Source organism: Oncorhynchus keta, chromosome 28, assembly GCF_023373465.1.
Source record: "Oncorhynchus keta strain PuntledgeMale-10-30-2019 chromosome 28, Oket_V2, whole genome shotgun sequence".
Lineage (NCBI taxonomy): Eukaryota > Metazoa > Chordata > Actinopteri > Salmoniformes > Salmonidae > Oncorhynchus > Oncorhynchus keta.
This window is the reverse complement of record NC_068448.1, coordinates 52,635,735-52,655,168: the sequence shown is the minus strand read 5'-3', so window position 1 is coordinate 52,655,168 and position 19,434 is coordinate 52,635,735. Positions and strand designations below refer to the sequence as shown.

The 19,434-nt window shown below is 44.9% G+C and overlaps 1 protein-coding gene across 1 annotated transcript in view; it reads right to left on the bottom strand.

The window, feature by feature from the left end:
* The window catches only part of LOC118361556 (cadherin-12-like), a 193,346-nt gene extending 174,839 nt beyond the window's left edge, over positions 1-18,507 (bottom strand). The window contains exon 1 of the mRNA XM_035741578.2: positions 18,196-18,507. The gene's annotated coding sequence lies outside the window, so the exon portion shown is untranslated. The remainder of the gene's footprint in view (positions 1-18,195) is intronic.
* Between the last annotated feature and the right edge of the window lie 927 nt (positions 18,508-19,434).

The window sequence follows — 19,434 nt, the reverse complement described above, 5'->3', positions numbered from 1 at the left end:
TACAGCGAGAGGCCATTTGAGCACATGTGCCTGCATATTGTGGAGCAGACAGAGGCTATAAGTTAGAAGCTTATTATGCATAACACCTCATTCATTAGCTAAACATAAGGCTAATACTGCATTGCATGTATTACCTGAAAGAGGTAGGCTAGGACTTCTGTATATAGGCCTATAGATCAATCTTGAACAGGACTATCAATTTTGGATGCAATTTGACTGGAATTGATGGAGAGAGAGAGGGAAAGACTGTGAGAGAGTGCTCGCTCATGCACTTATTTAAATAAATAATATAGGAGTGTTTTAAAACTCTGCAGCTGCTATTTAAAAAAGTTACCATGATGACATGATAGCTCGACATACTGATATGAGCTGTCAGTCCCCACCCTGAGCGTTGATGATTCATCATGCAGTGACCAGAGAGATGGCCATAGAGATTCCAGATTTAGACATTGCATATAATTCAACATTTGCGTTTCATGTTATACTCATCATGTAAATAAGGTATTATAATTAATGGTTTCTCACAGTTATTTATACCGGGAATAGGGAGTGGTTTTGGGGCTGTAAATCTTGGTAAACCTCATTAACCGGGTTCCCGCCATTCAACCCTAGTCCAGATGTTTTAGGGCCGTGTGAATAGCAATGGAAATGGCATCTTCTGTGGATCTTTTGGATCGGTAGGCTAATTGGAGTAGGGCTTGATGTGGGCCATGACCAGCCTTTCGAAGCACTTCATGATGACAGGGGGTGAGTGCGACGGGGCGATAGTCATTTGGGCATGTCACCTTTGTTCTCTTGGGCACTGGGACACTGGTAGTCTCCTTTAAGAAAGTGGGTGACAGAGAAGATGACCACCACACTCTGATGACGCGACCAAGGATGCCATCTGGGACGGCAGATTTCGGAGTATTCACTCTTTTGAGAGTTTTTCTCACGTCAACCTCGGAGAGCGAAGTCACCTGGTCGTCCGAAAGAACGAGTGCCTTTCTGGATGGCTCGGCATTATCTGCCTCGAAGTGAGCACAGAATACGTTAAGCTCGTTTGAAAGAGAGGCTTCATTGGGTTCCACACATCTGGATATGCTTTTGTAGTCTATGATAGCTTGTAGTCCTTGCAACATGCAACGCGAGTCTGAGATGTGGAACATCAATTCATGTTTGTATTTGTAAATATATCTCTGTAAGAGGATGGATGAACATCAATAATATAGTCAAATTGTTATAAACTGTCGGTTAACAGTATTATAGCATCAGATTTGTGGGACGTTGATAAGGCCATGTTTCAGCAGGCAAAACTGATAGTGTAGGAGGTGCTTATCTTACATTCTTAGAAGAGGAGAGTGATTTAAGAGTAAATCATACATATTTGCCTTGGGATTTTTCTGGTTTTGGAAACTGATGCACAGTCTGGAACTACAGCAGAGTATGGTATGGCTTTGGGTGCAGTTAGAGCCTTGACCAGTAACTGAAAGGTTGCTAGTTTGAATCCTCAAGTTGGAAGGTTGAAAAATATGTTGATGTGCCCTTGAGCAAGGCACTTCACCCTAACTTCTCCACATTCTTTGAGGATGGTTCAGGGAGAGGGGATATGCAAAAAAATGAATTTACACTCGTACCGTTTACATGTTGAAAATGACAGATATGAGAACTGATAAGTGCCTAAATTGGAACACAGTGGATGTACAATAAGATGCTATAAATGATGTCAAAACTCTATCCGCTTCACATTGTTGTATGAGTTTTGACCTTATATTAATTCTGAACTTGAGCACTGTACACAACAAGAAGTTGCCCCCATCCCTCCTGCTAGTTGGGCAACTTCAGATTTCTATATCATGAAACTCATGTCACATAAAGTGTATTTTTTTTTGTATCACTATGCTTGATGTACACTTGCAAGATGACATGGTGTCATACTCTGGATTGTTCTGTTGTATATTGTGAAGAGAATTTGCTGCGGAACACGAACCTGAATGCACTCATTTCAATCTGCACCAGAATTATGATCTGTTTCTCTGAATTGCCTTGTGAAAGCCTAACCCTGTTGGATTGTGTTTTCAATATTAGCCAGTCATGTTGGCAATAGAACAAGCTTTCAAATTATGTCCACCTGACCTAGATTGTGATTTATAATGGGTCATTTTTGGATTACGTAAACAACAACAGTCATTGTTGATGGTGGGGATGCAGGGTTGTGTTCCAAGCAAAATAACTACAAGTGTGCCCGCTCTAGTTCCTCAACGGCACAGTTAGGAGAGCTCGAAAAAGCACCTTTTAGTTGAAAAATATTCTTTGAGTCATACAAGTAAGCACATTGACATTACTTAGGAACTTTGTATACTTTGGAGGGGTGTGTAGCCACTTGGAGACAACAGTTGGTCCTCTCACTCAAAAACATTGCATTTTTTTGTCTTATGTTGTACCTACCCCACATGTTCCAGGAATATTCTTATCATCCTACTGAATGTATCCAGAGTATTTTTAGATTTCTTTACCAAGAAATGTGCCGAGAAGTACAGTAAAATGGACATAAAATCAACAGTGTAATGTTTGGATTCAGTCTTGTGTCAGGTGAATTGTTGTGTCCTCAACTTTGGTCAAAAATCATTTCCACTATAATCTCCAAACTATTCCCTTTCAATTGCTATCATGCTTATTGTTATGGATCCCCTGGTACTGCCCCTCATTCCGTTCACCAGCTCCAGAGGTCTACGTCACCGGCCTTCTAGGAGTCACTGAATTGGATTCATTACCACCAACCACGGACTGTCTTGTCTCATTACGCACACCTGGTTCTCATTCCCCCTGATAAGTATGTGTATATACAGTATATGCCCTCTGTTCACCATTGTCCTTGTTGATTATTGTCCCATGTCCATTAGTCTTGTGAGGACCTGTGCTCTGTTGTTTTGGCTTTCATGGTACACGTTATTGTGCGCTTGTTAGTATGGGTCTCGTCCCGTGTATTATTTCGAGAATTACACCTCGCTCTTTTGTTTGGGTTACATCCCTCCTTTATATATACACGTTTTTGTTTTGGGATTTTTCCCCATTGTTGTCATTACTTTATTTTGGGTGGAGAAATAAAATCCCCTATTACATATTCCTGTGCCTGTCTTCTATCATTATACAGCATGACAGAATAATCGACCCATCTAAATGGAGACAGCGGGAAAGGCTGAGCAGGTGACCATCAAAGAGACAGTCCAGCATCATGAGGACTGTCTCTCCAGATTCAGCAGCGCCATGGACAGCATGCTGGCAACCATCCTGCATTTGGAGGGGAATGTGCTGTCCATCCAGTCTCCAGCACCGGTTCCGGAACCAACCCCCACACCACCATTACCGGCCTCCGTCCTACCTGAGCCGGTCCGCGGAATACCCCTGTCCCTCCCAGAACGCCAGCAAGATGCAAGGGATTCCTTCTGCAATATGACCTGTACCGTGCTCCCTACGCCAAAGCTGTCTCCGGGAGAGACATGGTTGCATCCGTCATCTCGGTACTAACTGGACGGGCCCTGGACTGGGGTGCCGCAGTCTGGGAAATGGGCGGACCCAAGGTCGAGTCCTACTAGTGCTTCACCCTCCTCTTCTACTCAGTGTTTGATCATCCTGTGGAAGGCCAAGAGGGAGGTGAGCGCCTACACCGACTATGCCAGGGATCTAGGACCGCCTCGGAGTTCACCCTGGAGTTCCCGTCCATCATGGCCTCCACCGGATGGAACGAGTCGGCTCTGGTCACGATGTTCCGCAGTGGACTGCGGGAGGAGGTACAGATGGAGTTAGCCTGCCGTGATGACGACCTGTCACTCCGCCAGCTCATCAGTATGGCGATCCGTTTGGACAACCTCCTGCAGTCCCGACGAAGACCTGAGTGGAATCTGGAGCCCATGGCCCACCTTCTCCATGCCCAGTGCCAATGTAGGTGGGCTCTGCACATTTGCCCGAGGCAGAACGTAGAAGACGAGCATTCTGGGCCTCTGCTCCTATTGTGGAGAAAGGAGTCCTTTCTCCCAGACCTGCCCTCTATCCTCTAATAGGCGAGGGGGTGACAAGTTCGGGAATTCCCCTGCTCCAACCCAGATAGGATGCAAGATCTCCCTTCCTTTTCTGTCAACTCAACCAGTGTGTTTAATAAAGCCACTGTTAAGTTCAGCAATAATTTACTCCTCATCCTAACCATCATCAAACAAATGCACGGGGCACAGTACTTCACGAAACTGGACTTGAGGAACGACTACAATCTGGTGCGCATTCATGCAAGTGACGAATGGAAAACTGCCTTTTCCACGACCACGGGCCATTACGAGTATCTCATGATTCCCTTTGACCTATCTAATGCACCTTGAGTCTTCTAGGCCTTTATTATTGAAGTGTTTCGGAGCATGCTGGGATGGGGCATAGTGGTTGATATAGATTACATTTTGTTCTATTCTGCTGACCGCACCTAGCATGTCTCATTAGTCAGGTCTGTGCTGGGAAGACTGTTGGAGTATGATCTATATGTTAAACTCTTGAAACTAGGGGGCACTATTTTCATTTTTGGAAAAATAACGTTCCCAAAGTAAACAGGCTATTTTCTCAGGACCAGATGCTCAAATATGCATATAATTGATAGCTTAGGATAGAAAACACTCTAAAGTTTCCAGAACTGTAAAAATATTGTCTGTGAGTATAACAGAACTGATATTGCAGGCGAAAGCCTGAGAAAAATCCAATCAGGAAGTGACCCTTATTTTAAAATGCATCCCTATTGTGGCCATTGTTCCTCTCATTCCTACTGAAAAGCCAATTGTCCCGGTTGATGTATTATCGAATAGATATTTGAAAAACACCTTGAGGATTGATTATAAAAAACGTTTGCCATGTTTCTGTAAGTATTATGGATCTAATTTGGCGTCGTCGTGACTGCAATTTCCGGTGGATTTCTCAACAAAACGTGGACAAGACAAAGAGGTATTTCGGCTATAAAAATAATCATTGTGGAACAAAAGGAACATTTGCTGTCTAACTGGGAGTCTCGTGAGTGAAAACATCCGAAGCTCATCAAAGGTAAACAATTTAATTGGATTGCTTTTCTGATTTTCGTGACCAAGCTTCCTGCTGCTAGCTGGACATAATGCTATGCTAGGCTATCTATAAACTTACACAAACGCTTGTCTTGCTTTGGCTGTAAAGCATAATTCCAAATTTTCGATGACAGGGTGATTAACAAAAGGTAAGCTGTGTTTCACTATATTTCACTTGTGATTTCATGAATATGAATTTTTTCTAGTAATATTTTTTGATCGTTGCGCTATGCTAATTAATGTAGTTGATGACAATTCTCCCGGATCCGGGATGGGTAGTTCTAAGAGTTAAACAAGAGAAATGTTTAACCGTCTCCTTTTTGGGCTACCTTATATCCATGGAGGGAGTGGAGATGGAGGAGCAACGCATCAACACAGTCAGATCATGGCCCATCCCCAACTCTGTGAAAGCAGTCCAGCGATTCCTGGGGTTCGCAAACTATTTCCGGAGGTTCATCCGGGGCTTCATCCTCTTACCTCCCTGTTGCGAGGAGATCCCCAGCAGCATCGTTGGACAGTGGAGGTTGGAGAGGGTGTTCGAGACACTGATAGCATGCTTCACCAATGCCCCTGTGCTGCCACATCCCGACCTCTCACTCCCCTTCAGCTTTGAGGTGGATGCCTCTGAAGTAGGAGTCGGGGCAGTGTTGTCCCAGCATACTGGAACCCCTCCAAAGCTGCGGCCTTGCTTCAAGCTACTGAGCCCCGCCCAGAGGAACCTTGACGTAGTGGACCGGGAACTCTTGGCTGTCAAGAAGGCTCTGAAGGGGTGGAAGCAATGGCTGGAAGGGTCCAAACACCCTTTCCTAGTGTGGACGTACCACCGCAACATCAGGGCAGTGAAGAAGCTAAACCCGAGACAGGCCAGATGGGCTCTATTCTTTGCCAGGTTCCAATTCACGGTTTCCTATAGGCCAGGCTCGAATAACGTAAAGGCGGACACCCTGTCTCGCCTCAATGACGTTGGGAGAGGAAACCCCCATTATCCCCCCGCCCCGTATCATTGCACCATTGGTGTGGGAAATGAACGTTGACATATGGCAGTCCCTGCGCAAGGAACCTGCACCTACACAGTGCCCGGAGAACCGTGCCTATGTGCCCACGGGTGTGTGGGACTGCCAGCACCTTGGCATACGAGCCAGACCGGGGACGAGTGGTTTTGGCACAAGTGACGTCGGCACAATCAACTGGCCGACTACCACTGCATTGAGGCGCCTGTTTTTTCTCCAGGCGACCTGGTCTGGCTCTCCACCCTCCGCCTGCTCTGCCGGAAGCTGAGCTTGCGGTCTGTGTGGCCATTTAAAGTCCCGAGGAGGGTTAATTACCCTGACTTTTCATGTGTCTCTCCTTGGGTCAGTGGTGCCTGATACCTTCGCTGAGGCTGAACCCAGTGGCGCCCAGCCTCCTCCTCTGGACATCGAGGGAGGGCCGGTCTGTGAAGTCCTGAATTTGAGGTGTAGGGCGGGGTACAGCCCAGAGGAGCAGTGCTGGGTTCCTGTGATGGACATCCTGGACACTTTGCTGACCAGGGATTATCACCGTTGGCTCACTGACCGACCTGCACCACCTCCCTGTGGTCGTCCCCAAGGCCGGTGTCTTCCTGCTGCAGCGTGATGGGAGGGGGGGTACTGATGTTCAATCCATTCACCAGTTCCAGGAGGTCTACATCACCGGCCTTCTAGGCATCACTGAATTGGATTCATTACCACCAACCCCGGACTGTCTTGTCTCATTACGCACACCTGGTTCCCCCTGATTAGTATGTGTATATAAGTGCCCTCTGTTCCCCATTGTCCTTGTTGATTATTGTCCCATGTCCGTTGGTCTGTACTCTGTTTTGGCTTTCGTGCTACACGTTATTGTGCGCTTGTTATTACGGGTCTCGTCTGTGTGTTTTCAGAGGTATAAATCTCGCTCTTTTGTTTGGGTTACATCCCTGTGTTAAATATATATATATATATATATATATATATATATATATATATATATATATATATACACGTATTTGTCTTGGGCTTTGTCCCCGTTGTTTTCATGACTTACTTTATTTTGGGTGGAGAAATAAAAAACCCTATTACGTATTCCTGTCCCTGTTTCCTATCATTATACAGTGTGACACATATGCATATGATTTTCATATTTCTTCTGTAAGAAATATTTCAATTTAGCCCTATCCGTAAAATCCAATTCCCACGAGTGTAAAGGGTTAATACACACTTGTACATGTGTTAAACAGGACAAATATAAACACCCACCAAATGATTGTACTATTATCATGTTAGTGGTTTTGCTGGCTAAGTAGAGGTGCTTCTTCTTCTAACCTCCTCTTTAAAGTTATGATGTAATTTCCGCCGTGTCAAGATAAGCATTACGTAGGGGGTGGGGGTGGTGGGGGGGTGGTGGTGAGGTAATCAGGAAGAAGAGATGCTCTGAATCCAATGTCAGAACTCAGACATGCTGAGTCGCACGCTAGCCAAACCAGAAGGAATCCACAGTCCAATAATACAGCTCGATGCTGATACAATCAAAATACAAAGTATTTATATCCAAGTCCATGCTCCACTATTTTAAGGGTGTTAGTTGTTGTGAATAGATATATCAGTACAATATTGATATTTGAGGAATAAACAAGCAAAAAAGCACTCCCAAAATTCCTTTGTGTTTTTTTTTATACAAACATATTATATACAAAAATGCTAAATCTACTATATTATGATTACAGAAAAGTTCCACTGTGAAATTTCAAAGGTTGAATGTCGATTATTTATCATGAGGTGTTTCACAGGGATATGGTGTCCATTGCCTTACTGGGAGCATTTAAAGGAACAGGTTTCTCTGTAATGAAGCAAAGATTAGTTTTTGCATGGATGGAACTCCAAATTCTATGTGACATCCGGTACAGGATAACATGTTAAATGCGTAGGAGTAAAGGATTGGATAAAAACAGACAGACAGATAAGATGAGATAAATATTGTGAGAGTTCTCACATATGTTTTATCTATTAGATCTTCTTGGCTAAGAGGCTTTTCCCCCCCATAAACGGAAAGATTAATTCATATTTCTCTGATCAAAGTAATAGTGTATACCTTTATATATTTGCTGCATATACTCTGCAGAAAATCTCAGCAGAACCAGGATAAAAGCACATGCATTTTTCAAATTGTGTTTTTGTTGCAGAGTATTCAAAGGTTTTGATCATTCTCTCTTGAGCTTCATGGTAACACATGGGCTAAATTCACAGTCATGCCAAGTGAAAGGCAGAGATACATTATCCAGTTTAGTAATTACAGACACCCATGTATTATTCCCTTTTGGAATAAATCATGAATTCCACAAAGTGTTTCAATACTGTCTGAAGTGTACAGCTACATCCAAACACCAGAAGATAATTAATATATGTTTTGAATGATACTGATCTCACACTCAAAGACATCATCTTTAAAAGGGTATGCTAATGCCCTTGAGTACAATCAGAGATTGTGTGAATTCACCAGGAATGGGGTATTCCTATTCCTATCTATTTCTTCCTCACATATCCAGCTCTATCCTCCAGCAGAGGTAAGGTATGCCACTAGTAACCTGAAAGGGCCCCAAGCTACAGTAGCTACCTTTCTTCTCTGGAAATCATTACAATCTCCCTCTACCTCTAGGGTCAGTAAACTAATAGTCATTCACCTGTGTGACAGGAAATCTTTGCAGTGTTGCCAATGGGAGCTAAGGAGGTTATGTTTAAGGTTATGGACTCCTACCAGACCCACACATCATCACACAGTGGAATTTTTCCTCCAACAGTCCGTCCTCCCTCCCTCCCGCCCGCCCGCCTTCCTTCCTGTCTGCCTGCCTGCCAGCCAAACCATTTACCTGTGCAGTTGGACTATAATATCAAATACACCACAGACACAGAGACATACGTACCATAAAACTATAACACATTGTTGTAATGCAACACTCTCCATCATGGCTTTGCTTATGGATGGCCTCCAGTGAATTCATGGCTACCACACCTGTCGACCGTTTACAAGGATTCTGTGGTGAATGTTTCACAGGCATGGAACAAAATGTATTCAAAGGCACAAAAGCCTCAGGCAGTCACTGCTGTGACTGCTATTTTTAAGTCTTAATGCTGTGGTATTCAAAAACAGAAATGGAAGGCAACTAGCTAATGCTTTAATATCATTATTTACCAGTCAAAATGAATCACCAGTCAAAATGTTTGAAAAAGACAAATATGAACTTGACTGAATGACAAGGGGTCGGTTTCTGTCTCTATTTCACTGTACACATTCAAGGAGCTGATACTTCTAAACTGCCTCCAAGCTTTCACCCAGAAACAGTTTTAATTGGAACAGAATGAACAGAACAGAATGGAATGGAATAAAATCCCATAGGACAGAATATAAAAGATCAGGTTGAACAGGGGTACAATGTCAATAACATTTTTGTGTGAAAAGGAAAACCATGCCTTTCTATCTCGCTTTGACTCTGTCCCCTGTGCCAGAACCAAGCGGTGGCAGTGCGGGAGGGAGGAGTCTGTGGTGGCTGTACTCTGATATGGCCACACAATAATCTCTGTCCTGCAGAGTCGGCACATCTCCTGGCCAGCCGGGTCCTCAGAGGACTAGGTTTGGCCGTTTCTGCTGGGCCCATTAGCTCGCCATCCAGCTAGCTAACACACTGCATCACACTCTTACAGCTTACAGTTCACTAGGGTAAACAGACAGACACCCATGCAACATGATGTATGTTCTTCTGTCATATTATTTTACTACACTCCCAGGGATCACAAATCTGTAACGTTACAGTCGATTTTTAAACTAACCCAATGTCATCTGATTGAAATGATGAGTGGTTCCCAAAATGATTTGGAAAATATTAGGGGAGGTTTCCTTTTCTCCTCTCTAAAGAGGTGTTCCAGCACACAGCAGAAGATACCACCTCCAGAAACTTGACAAAGTAATGGAGACAAATCTATTTAAATAATTGCAGAGTTGGAGTGCCCATCAGTCAGGAGGAAACGAGAAGCAATACCTCCTGTAGACAGAGGCTCATCCATCACGGCATGACCTTAATTTGAGATGTTTAGGAATCATGCTGTTGATTGTCTGAGCCTTGTCTTAAAGGTCTGCAGGGTCAAAACACGTGCACTATGTAGGGAATAGAGTGCCATTTGGGACACAGATCTGTGTGGTGGATTACCCAAAGATACTTGGATAGCTATGAGGTTTACAGAACAGTTACAGGTAGGTTTACAGAACAGTTACAGTTGAGTTTACTGTAAAGTTTTACAATTAAGACTCCAAACAATCTCAAGTATTGATCCCATTTAAGCAGAAGGCTCTTGACCGACACATTCGGCAGAAGGGGGTGATAGGTGGCATATCCGAATGACTGATAATTTCTGCTCTTCTTATGATAATGAATACAGGACACACATCCATAAACACCCTCCTTTTTCTGCCTGCGTCCCAAATTGCACCCTATTCCCTATATAGTGCACTACATTTAGCCAGAGCCCTAAAATAATGCACTATAAATGGAACAGGGTGCCATTTGTGATGCAGGCCTTTCTCTTTCCCCTGGTCAAACAGTGCTGCAGATTATTTCATATAGTGACAGTGAGGAATTTGCAGACGGACTTGGTCTTTTTGTGGAGCCACTCTGTATCGCCATTAAAATTACATGGAGCGCAGTAAAAGTGGGTAGAGCCATGAGAAGCGGTTAACACAGTGTGCATCCCAAGTGGTACCCTGTTCCCTTTTTGAGTGCACTACTTTAGACCAGGCCCCATGTTGTTCTGGATAGAAACTATTATACTACGTAGGAAATATGCTGCCATTTGGGACTCAAGAACTCCATTAGAGGGTTCTTAGAGGATGTCACGACTCAGCTGAGTGTATTGTGTCTTGTGTCTTGTTGTGGGAGATGCATGTCTGTCATGCAACAGTAAGTGTAGTGGATTACCCAAAGATGCTTGGATAGCTATGAGGTTTACAGAACATTTACAGTTGAGTTTACTGTAAAGTTTTACAATTAACAAATCTAATAGATTGTCACCTGACTCTACTTTTGTTAATCTAACCAGACCTGTACAAAATGGGATTGGCAATAAATTAACACAATTAGTAGGGCACTCCATCCGGCCCATCAAGGCTATCTAAATGCTATTGACACAAGTCAGTTCCAGAAGTGCTAAGCAATGTAACAGACAGGACATGTGCTGTAGTCATGTAGCATCACCATCGCCAGTGTACATTAATGCATTATATGTCTCCCTCGTTTATCACATAATTCATGTAGTTACGATATCCCAGTGTGGGTGCATGTTTTGAATGCTAATCTCTCTCCTGTATACCCTCCATAGATACTGCTCAAGAGGGCCATCTCATGTTCTATGTAATAGTGGACTCATTGGAGAATGATTTGATTATTCTAAAGCAAGTGTTTCCAGCTGAATGGTGATAAGACAAGGGTTGTGTCCCAAATGGCAACATATTCCCTATATATTGCACTTGTTGTGACCAGGGCCCAAAGATCTTATCCTATGAGCACTTGTCAAAAGTACTGTATTATGTATGAAATAGGGTGCCATTTGCAACACAGCCCAAATACAGCTATGTATATGCCTCTGAAGAGTGCGACATTAAATCTGCTCTGAGAAAGTGGTGCAGAGCAGTGTAGGCAAGTGTGGGTTTTGCATGCAATCTGAAGGTATAGGTCGGGGAGTATGCCTGTGCATAAATATGATGTCAGACGAGATTCAGGAAACTCATGAAGTGTCACATGTCATCACTGTCATATATATATTATATTCTCCTTTGGAATTCCATTACAGAAAATGGAGATGAAAGGACTGTGAATGCACACAGCAGTTGCATTGTTTTCAGTACAGCATTCCAATTGGCAATATTTACCTATATCCACATATCAAAGTACCTGTTGGGTTTAGTTAAAGTGTTACCGTTATGTTACCAAATAATTTCTTAAAAAATAAATACTTTCAGCAGAGTAGATATACTAAAACAGCCACTGAATAAAATGCTTGCTCACCGCTTTCAATTCTCCCTAAAATCTATATCCTGTCATATCCAGTATGCTATGCATTATGAATGCATTGGATTTTCGACAAACAAATACTCCACAGCAATGGATCACTGAGATGCATAACTCTCTACATGTGCATTCAATTTGTCTCTCCACATGTAAACCCTACAGGTATGTGCGGTGTAGCAGTGTAGATATTTAATATGCTGTACTCATATCTTCTTCTATGGCTCATCTGAATAACATGGTGCATCCATGATCCCTTATTCAACATGTAGCATATCATGTAGTGTGTGTTGCCTTTTCATATTCTCTCAGTTTGTTGGTACAAATCCCCTTGGATACTAACAGAAATCTTCTAAACCACTAAGGTAATTCAGAAATGTACGTAAACATGGGCTATAATATGCGGTATATAAAGTCGTACCTGCAATGTGAGCATTCCAAAGAAGGCTGTGTTGTTTCTGGATTTTAAAAAAAGTGCATAAGAAAAGCACACCCAAATTTTTACTGTCACTTTTGTTATTAAATATTAAAGTATCTGATCCCTTACAGAAAAAACACATTCATTTCACATGTAATAACGTGTTTAACAAGTGATCTTATGTGAAGTTAAAGTGATAAGATGTGACAACATGTAAAAGCAACAAGTGATAACATGAAGCTCCACATGTGAAAACATGATATAATTTCAAATAAATGTGCTAACATGGGGATGGAACATTTCAACAAAGTTTTTCACGTGTGAAAATGCAACTCCACATGTGAGAGTTTGAATTTCACATGTGAAAGAGCAAATTCCACATCTGAATCTGCAATTAACATGTGAGTTGAACAAAATGTTATTCTCCTCACTGTCACGACTTCCACCGAAGTTGGTCCTTCTTCTTGTTCGGGCGGCGTTCGGCGTCACCGGTCTTCTAGCCATCGCCAATCCACCTTTCATTTTCCATTTGTTTTGTCTTGTTTTCCCGCACACCTGGTTCTCATTCCCTCATCAGACTAAATTTTAAAATTACATTACCCTCTGTTTCCCCCATGTCTGTGTGTGGAAATGTTCTTTGTGTTGGGTGTTACGCTACAGGCTGGCTTGTGCTAGATTTGTTTCAAACCTAGGTCTGTTTGTTTTGTTTATCCAATTCATGTCACCGTGGTTGTGCTTTGTGCTGCCTCGCCTGTGCCTTTGGGCCAGGGTGTATATTAACGTTATCCTGTTATCACCCATCTCTGCTCTCCTGCATCTGACTTCCCGGCAACCAGTCACTGTCCCCGTTACAGAATTCCACACCGATCAATGGAGTCTGCAGGAGCGGGTGCCCCCATTGTGGGGGTAGAGGAGTGCATCTGGGAGCACACGGCGATACTTCACCATCTCGGCGCTGTCATGGACCGCGTCGTCCAGACTATGGACCGCTGGGAGATACAGGGAGTCCCTCCAGCGCCCCCACCAGCACAACAGGGGTCTCCAATACTCGCCACCCCTGCACCCGGTCCCAGTGTGATTCGTCTCGCTCTTCCCAGGGAGTTTGATGGGACGGCGGCACTCTGCCAGGGGTTTCTGTTGCAGCTGGACCTGTATCTGGGGACCGTCCACCGGCTCCTTCGGGACGTGAGAGGGTATCCGCCCTCGTCTCGTGCCTCTGAGGGAAAACCCTGAAGGGGGGCTCTTCACCTGCACCATCTGTGGCCGCAGAGGTCACACTGACAGTCGGTGTCGGGTTGGTTCCTCTGGGGGCCACGGCAGTAGGCAGAGCGCTCTGGCATCATCCCAGGTGAGCTTGCACTATTCTCACCCAGAGCCCTCTGTTGCCCACCTGTTTTTGCAAGCCAATTTTCCTGAGTTTTCCCCACATTCCCAGCATAAGGCGCTTGTCGATTCAGGCGCGGCTGGGAATTTTATCGACAGAGCATTCGCCCATAGTTTAGGCATCCCCATTGTTCCAGTGGTTAGGCCCTTTCCAGTTCATCCGTTGGACAGTCGACCATTAGGGTCTGGCTTTATCAGGGAGGCCACCACTCCTTTGGTCATGGTGACACATGGGGGGTCACAGCAAGAGAATCAGTCTCTTCCTCATTGACTCTCTTGCATTTCCGTGGTGCTAGGCCTTCCCTTGTTAGCCTGTCATGACCCCACTGTTTCATGGCAACGGAGGGCTCTCACGGGGTTGTCACGAGAGTGCTCGTGGAGGTGTTTGGGGGTTTCCATTGGTGCTACTATGGTGGAAAGTCCAGAATATTCCGATTTGGCTCTCGCCTTCTCTAAGAAGAAGATCCCTCTTTGGCGTTCACAGTGGAGGTGGACATGTCCGAGGCTGGGATAGGAGCCGTGCTCCGCCCCTGTGCCTTCTTTTTGAAGAAGCTCAGCCCGGCGGAGCAAATCTATGATGTGGAGGACCGGGAGCTGTTGGCTGTGGTCAAGGCGTTGAAGGCGTGGAGACATTGGCTTGAGGTGACTCAACACCCTTTTCTCATCTGGACTGACCACCGCAACCTGGAGTACATCGAGGCAGCGAGGAGACTGAATCCTCATCAGGCAAGGTGCGCCATGTTTTTTGCCCATTTTGTTTTCACCCTTTCTTTCAGACCAGGTTCCCAGAATGTTAAAGCAGATGCACTGTCACGGCTGTATGACACAGAGAAGCGGCCCATGGATCCTACCCCCATAATCCCGGCCTCCTGCCTTGTGGCACCGGTAGTATGGGAGCTGGGCGCGGACATTGAGCGGGCGTTACCTGCAGAGAAAGCTCCCCTCCAGTGTCCTACTGGGTGTCTGTATGTTCCGTCTGCTGTCCATGACCGGTTGATCTATTGGGCCCACACGTCACCCTCCTCTGGTCATCCAGGGCATCGGTCGGACAGTGCGCTGTCTGAGTGGGAAGCACTGGTGGCTCACCTTAGCAAAAGACGTGAGGGTTTATATTACCTCCTGCTCGGTGTGCGCCCAGTGTAAAGCCCCTAGGCACCTGCCCAGAGGTAAGCTACAACCCTTATCCGTTCCACAATGGCCTTGGTCGCATCTGTCGGTCGATTTCCTCACCAATCGTCCTCCCTCAAAGGGAAACACCACAATCCTGGTCGTTGTGGACCGTTTTTCCAAGTCCTGCCATTTCCTCCCTCTGCCCGGTCTCCCCACAGCCCTACGGGGTGCCTGAGGATATAGTGTGTGATCGTGGTCCCCAATTCACTTCGAGGGTCTGGAGGGCGTTCATGGAACGTCTGGGGGGTCTCGGTCAGCCTTACCTCGGGTTTTCACCCTGAGAGTAATGGGCACGGGGAGAGAGTTAACCAGGATGTGGGTAGGTTTCTGTGGTATTATTGTCAGGACTGGACGGGGGAGTGGGCGGCATTCGTGCCCTGGGCTGAGATGGCTTAAAACTCGCTCCGCCACTCCTCCACTAACCTCTTGCCTTTCCAGTGCTTACTGGGGTACAAGCCGGTTCTGGCGCCTTGGCATCAGAGTCAGACCAAGGCTCCTGCAGTGGATGACTGGTTCAGGTGCGCGGAGGAGACCTGGGACGTCGCCCATGTTCACCTCCAGCACCAGAAGGCCAGCGCAGACCGTCACCGCAGTGAGGCCGCGGTGTTCGCACCTGGGGACCGGGTCTGGCTCTCTACCCGGTCCCCAGGCCGGTACCCTGGCTCTCTGCTCCGCCTGCCCTGCCGGAAGCTGGGGCTGTGGTTTGTGGGGCCATTTAAAGTCCTGAGGAGACTGAACAAGGTTAGTTACCGCTTACAGCTTCCCCCCGATTACCCTATTAACCCCTCTTTACATGTGTCTCTCCTCAGGCCGGTGGTGGGTGGCCCGCTCCAGGAGTTTGAGGTGCGAGAGGTTCCTCTGCCCCCTTTAAACATCGAGGGGGTCCCGGCGACATTTTGGACCCTTCTATGCTGCGGGAGTTCCACCGTCTTCTTCCGGATTGCCCTGCACCTCGCCCTCCGGGTCGTCCCTGAGGCCAGTGTTGGCGCTACTGGAGCCGCGCGTCAAGGGGGGGCTACTGTCACAACTTCCGCTGAAGTTGATCCCTCTCCTTGTTCGAGCAGCGTTCGCTGGTCGACGTCATCGGTCTTCTAGCCATCGCCGCTCCACCTTTCATTTTCCATTTGTTTTGTCTTCTTTTCCCACACACCTGGTTCACATTCCCTCATCAGACTAAATGTATATTACCCTCTGTTTCCCCCATGTCTGTGGGTGGAAATGTTCTTTGGGTAGGGTGTTACGTTACAGGCTGGCTTGCGCTAGGTTTGTTTCAAACCTAGGTTCATTTGTTTTGTTTATCAAGTTCATGTTACCGTGGTTGTGCTTTGTGCTGCCTCGCCTGTGCCTTTGGGCCAGGGTGTATATTAAAGTTATCCTGTTATCACCCATCTCTGCTCTCCTGCGATAGACTTTCCGGCAACCAGTCACTCACATGTGAAATGGAGGTGTTAACATGTGTTAAATGTGTCTCTTTTCCTTTTAAAGTAAGTGGTACGTTGTTCAGCTAAAATAGTGTGCAAATATTTCATCAATGACATTATGATTCTATTTGACATGATCACGTAATTCTGTCTTTCAATATGACTCCACATGAGATTTGAAATCACAATTATTCTGCTCTGCAAATTCTGTAGCATTTTGCTACACATTCATTACCTATAATACATCTCTGCACAAAAGAGTACCATCTGCACTGCTATTTTAGTTATCGGTTAAATATGACTTTTCTCTCCTCATTGATTTTATTTATTTATTTCAGCAATTTGAGGGGTTTTCTGTATAGTCTTCTAATATTGGTAGGCCATATTATTCTGTTTTAATGCAATGCCTCAATCACTATAAATATTGTATTATATATTATTATAAATATAATATTTTTACTTTAATAAGTCCAAAGTGTAGGAATACAGGTTAAATCACTTACTGAGACAGACATGGTGGCATAGCAGGAAGATTGGCATGCTGTAAACCAAGAGGCTGTGAGTTCAAACCCCAGGTGAGGACATGTTGAAAAATAATTGCAATCTCAAGAAACATACACAATGTAATCATTAGTGTCAAATATATGATTTGAAAACACTATGTAAAAAGTGTTGTTTGTGTCTGAATCTGAAGGAAACAATTTTGTTTGCAGAGCATCACCTGTTAAGTATCATGTGAAAAATATTCACATGTGAAAATCTGAATCCACATGTGAAACATCATCACGTGAAGTGTTCCAAAAACATGAATTCACATGCAAAGTTATGTTCCTTAAATGGAATCTCTTACTAAAACTATTTTAGCAAATCCAATGATAAAATGTTTTGTTTTCATCCGATTTACAAGAGTGTTAAACATTGCTGTGAAGCTGAAAAAATGTTGACTTTTGCTTTTTGGTTTCCCTCAAGGCAGTGTTGAAATCAGCTCCTTGATGTTGCCCAAACTACTCGACAGGCTCTGGTTTGATATCCAATGTTTGAATACTTTCCAATGCCAAGTTGAACATCAATATTTCCTTTTAAATGCAACAAAAATCACTCACTTTGACTTATAAACAGGGTCATCACACAGTCCAAGTGAGGGATGCTTTGACGCATGTGCCAATCTGCATTCGCTGACACCTACTGTGTCATCTATGAACAAATGGATAGGCTCGCTTTGACCTAAAGACCACAAAGACAGTACAGTCATGCATGGGAGACATTCTTCAGTAGGACTGACTGTACTCTGAACACAAACCTCCTGTCTCTCTCAAACTCTTTCTGCAAGAACTGTTTCAAGGACACCCGCTGGTTCTGTTCCCTCTGTATGCAATTCCTACTCACGTGTGGTGTGAATAACATCTAACAACTTACTCATGTGCCGGGGGTTGGGGGTTAATGAAAGAGACTTTATTGACAAGTCAAAATATATATCATTAAAAAAAGCATTGACATCAAGGAGGCTTTGAAAGCCATTTGGGGCAGCTGCAGTGACAGAAATGTCCGTGAGTTGCTGGCACTGTAACTCAGTTAGTTCATCATTGACTTGGAGGAGAAATATATTCATTATCAGCATAGCCTACCTTCTAAAAAAACAACAATGAAACACAGCCCAACTAAGATATAATTAAACAGCAGACTTACCTTGAATGATCACAATTATAGCAAACAGTTTCAAAGTCAGCTTAATCCAAGGTTCTTTCCCCTGTGAAGAATACAATGCAAGCTTCTCCTCTCTTCTCCTTTTTTCCTCCGCTCTTCAATTATCTATTTTCTCATTTACCCCTACCTCTCTCGTTGGTGCGTTTCTTTCATTATCCTTCTCTGTGCATAGCCTAGTGCCCACGCCAGAGCTGATCCCGGAGCGTGTGCCACTAGAAGTATAAAACAATAGGGTGAGAGAGAGGTAATGTAGGAGCCACAATGAGTCTCCCTGTGGTTTTACAATGACGAGTGAGAGCGAGCGAGAGAGGGGAGAGAGAGAGAGCAAGCAAGCTTGTATGAGTGTGTGAGAGAGCGAGTGGAAGAGAGCGACAGAATGAGAGAGGGTTTGTAAGCACTGACTAGCTCGCTGACTGGCTCAGTGGTGAAGGGCTTGCGTGTACGCTGGGAGCTGGGGCAGCCGTGATTGGTGTGAGGCAGCCCCCGGTCAGGTCCCCGGGGCACTGCGATCTTCATCAAGCAGATTATAGGGAGCTGGAGAGCCCTCCCTCCTACAGTGAGAGAGCCAGTGATGTACGCTGTGGTCACTGGGGGGATATTCTAATCAGAAAGACAGTAGTGCCACTTGGGGATGGCATCTCGTCCAAGCTAATGTGTTCACAGATGATTCCACGGAAATGGGGGAGTACTGTAGTAGTGTGGTGAGGGGATAGACAGAGATAGCGATAGGGGAGGGGGTTGGTTTACCATTAGGGCTTAACTCTTATTAGAGTCAGGTACATCAGCAGGCTTCCACTAATACGCCCTCATAACCCATCACACAGAACACAAACAATACAACAAGCCCTTTACATTTTCTATATCCTGCAGTAAAGCAAAAACTGTAAAAAACATCAAAACAAACTTCCTGGTCCCTCTGAAGTCTGTCAGTTTTCGTTAACATGTGACCTACATTCTCATATTTCCATGTCTTGCATGATTAAATGCATTGCTAGTTTCCTCCACTTGGAGATGGACTCATCGATTGCATCCCACATGGCACCCTATTCCCAAAACAATACACAACTTTTGACCAGAGCCCTATGGGTCCTGGTTAAAAGTAGTGCAGTATATAGGGAATAGGATGCCATTTGGGATGTAGACGAGGACTCCTCCACTCCACTTGGCCATGATGGGTAACATCAGACATTGTCTCTCCTTCACCTCTGGGAAATTGAAGAG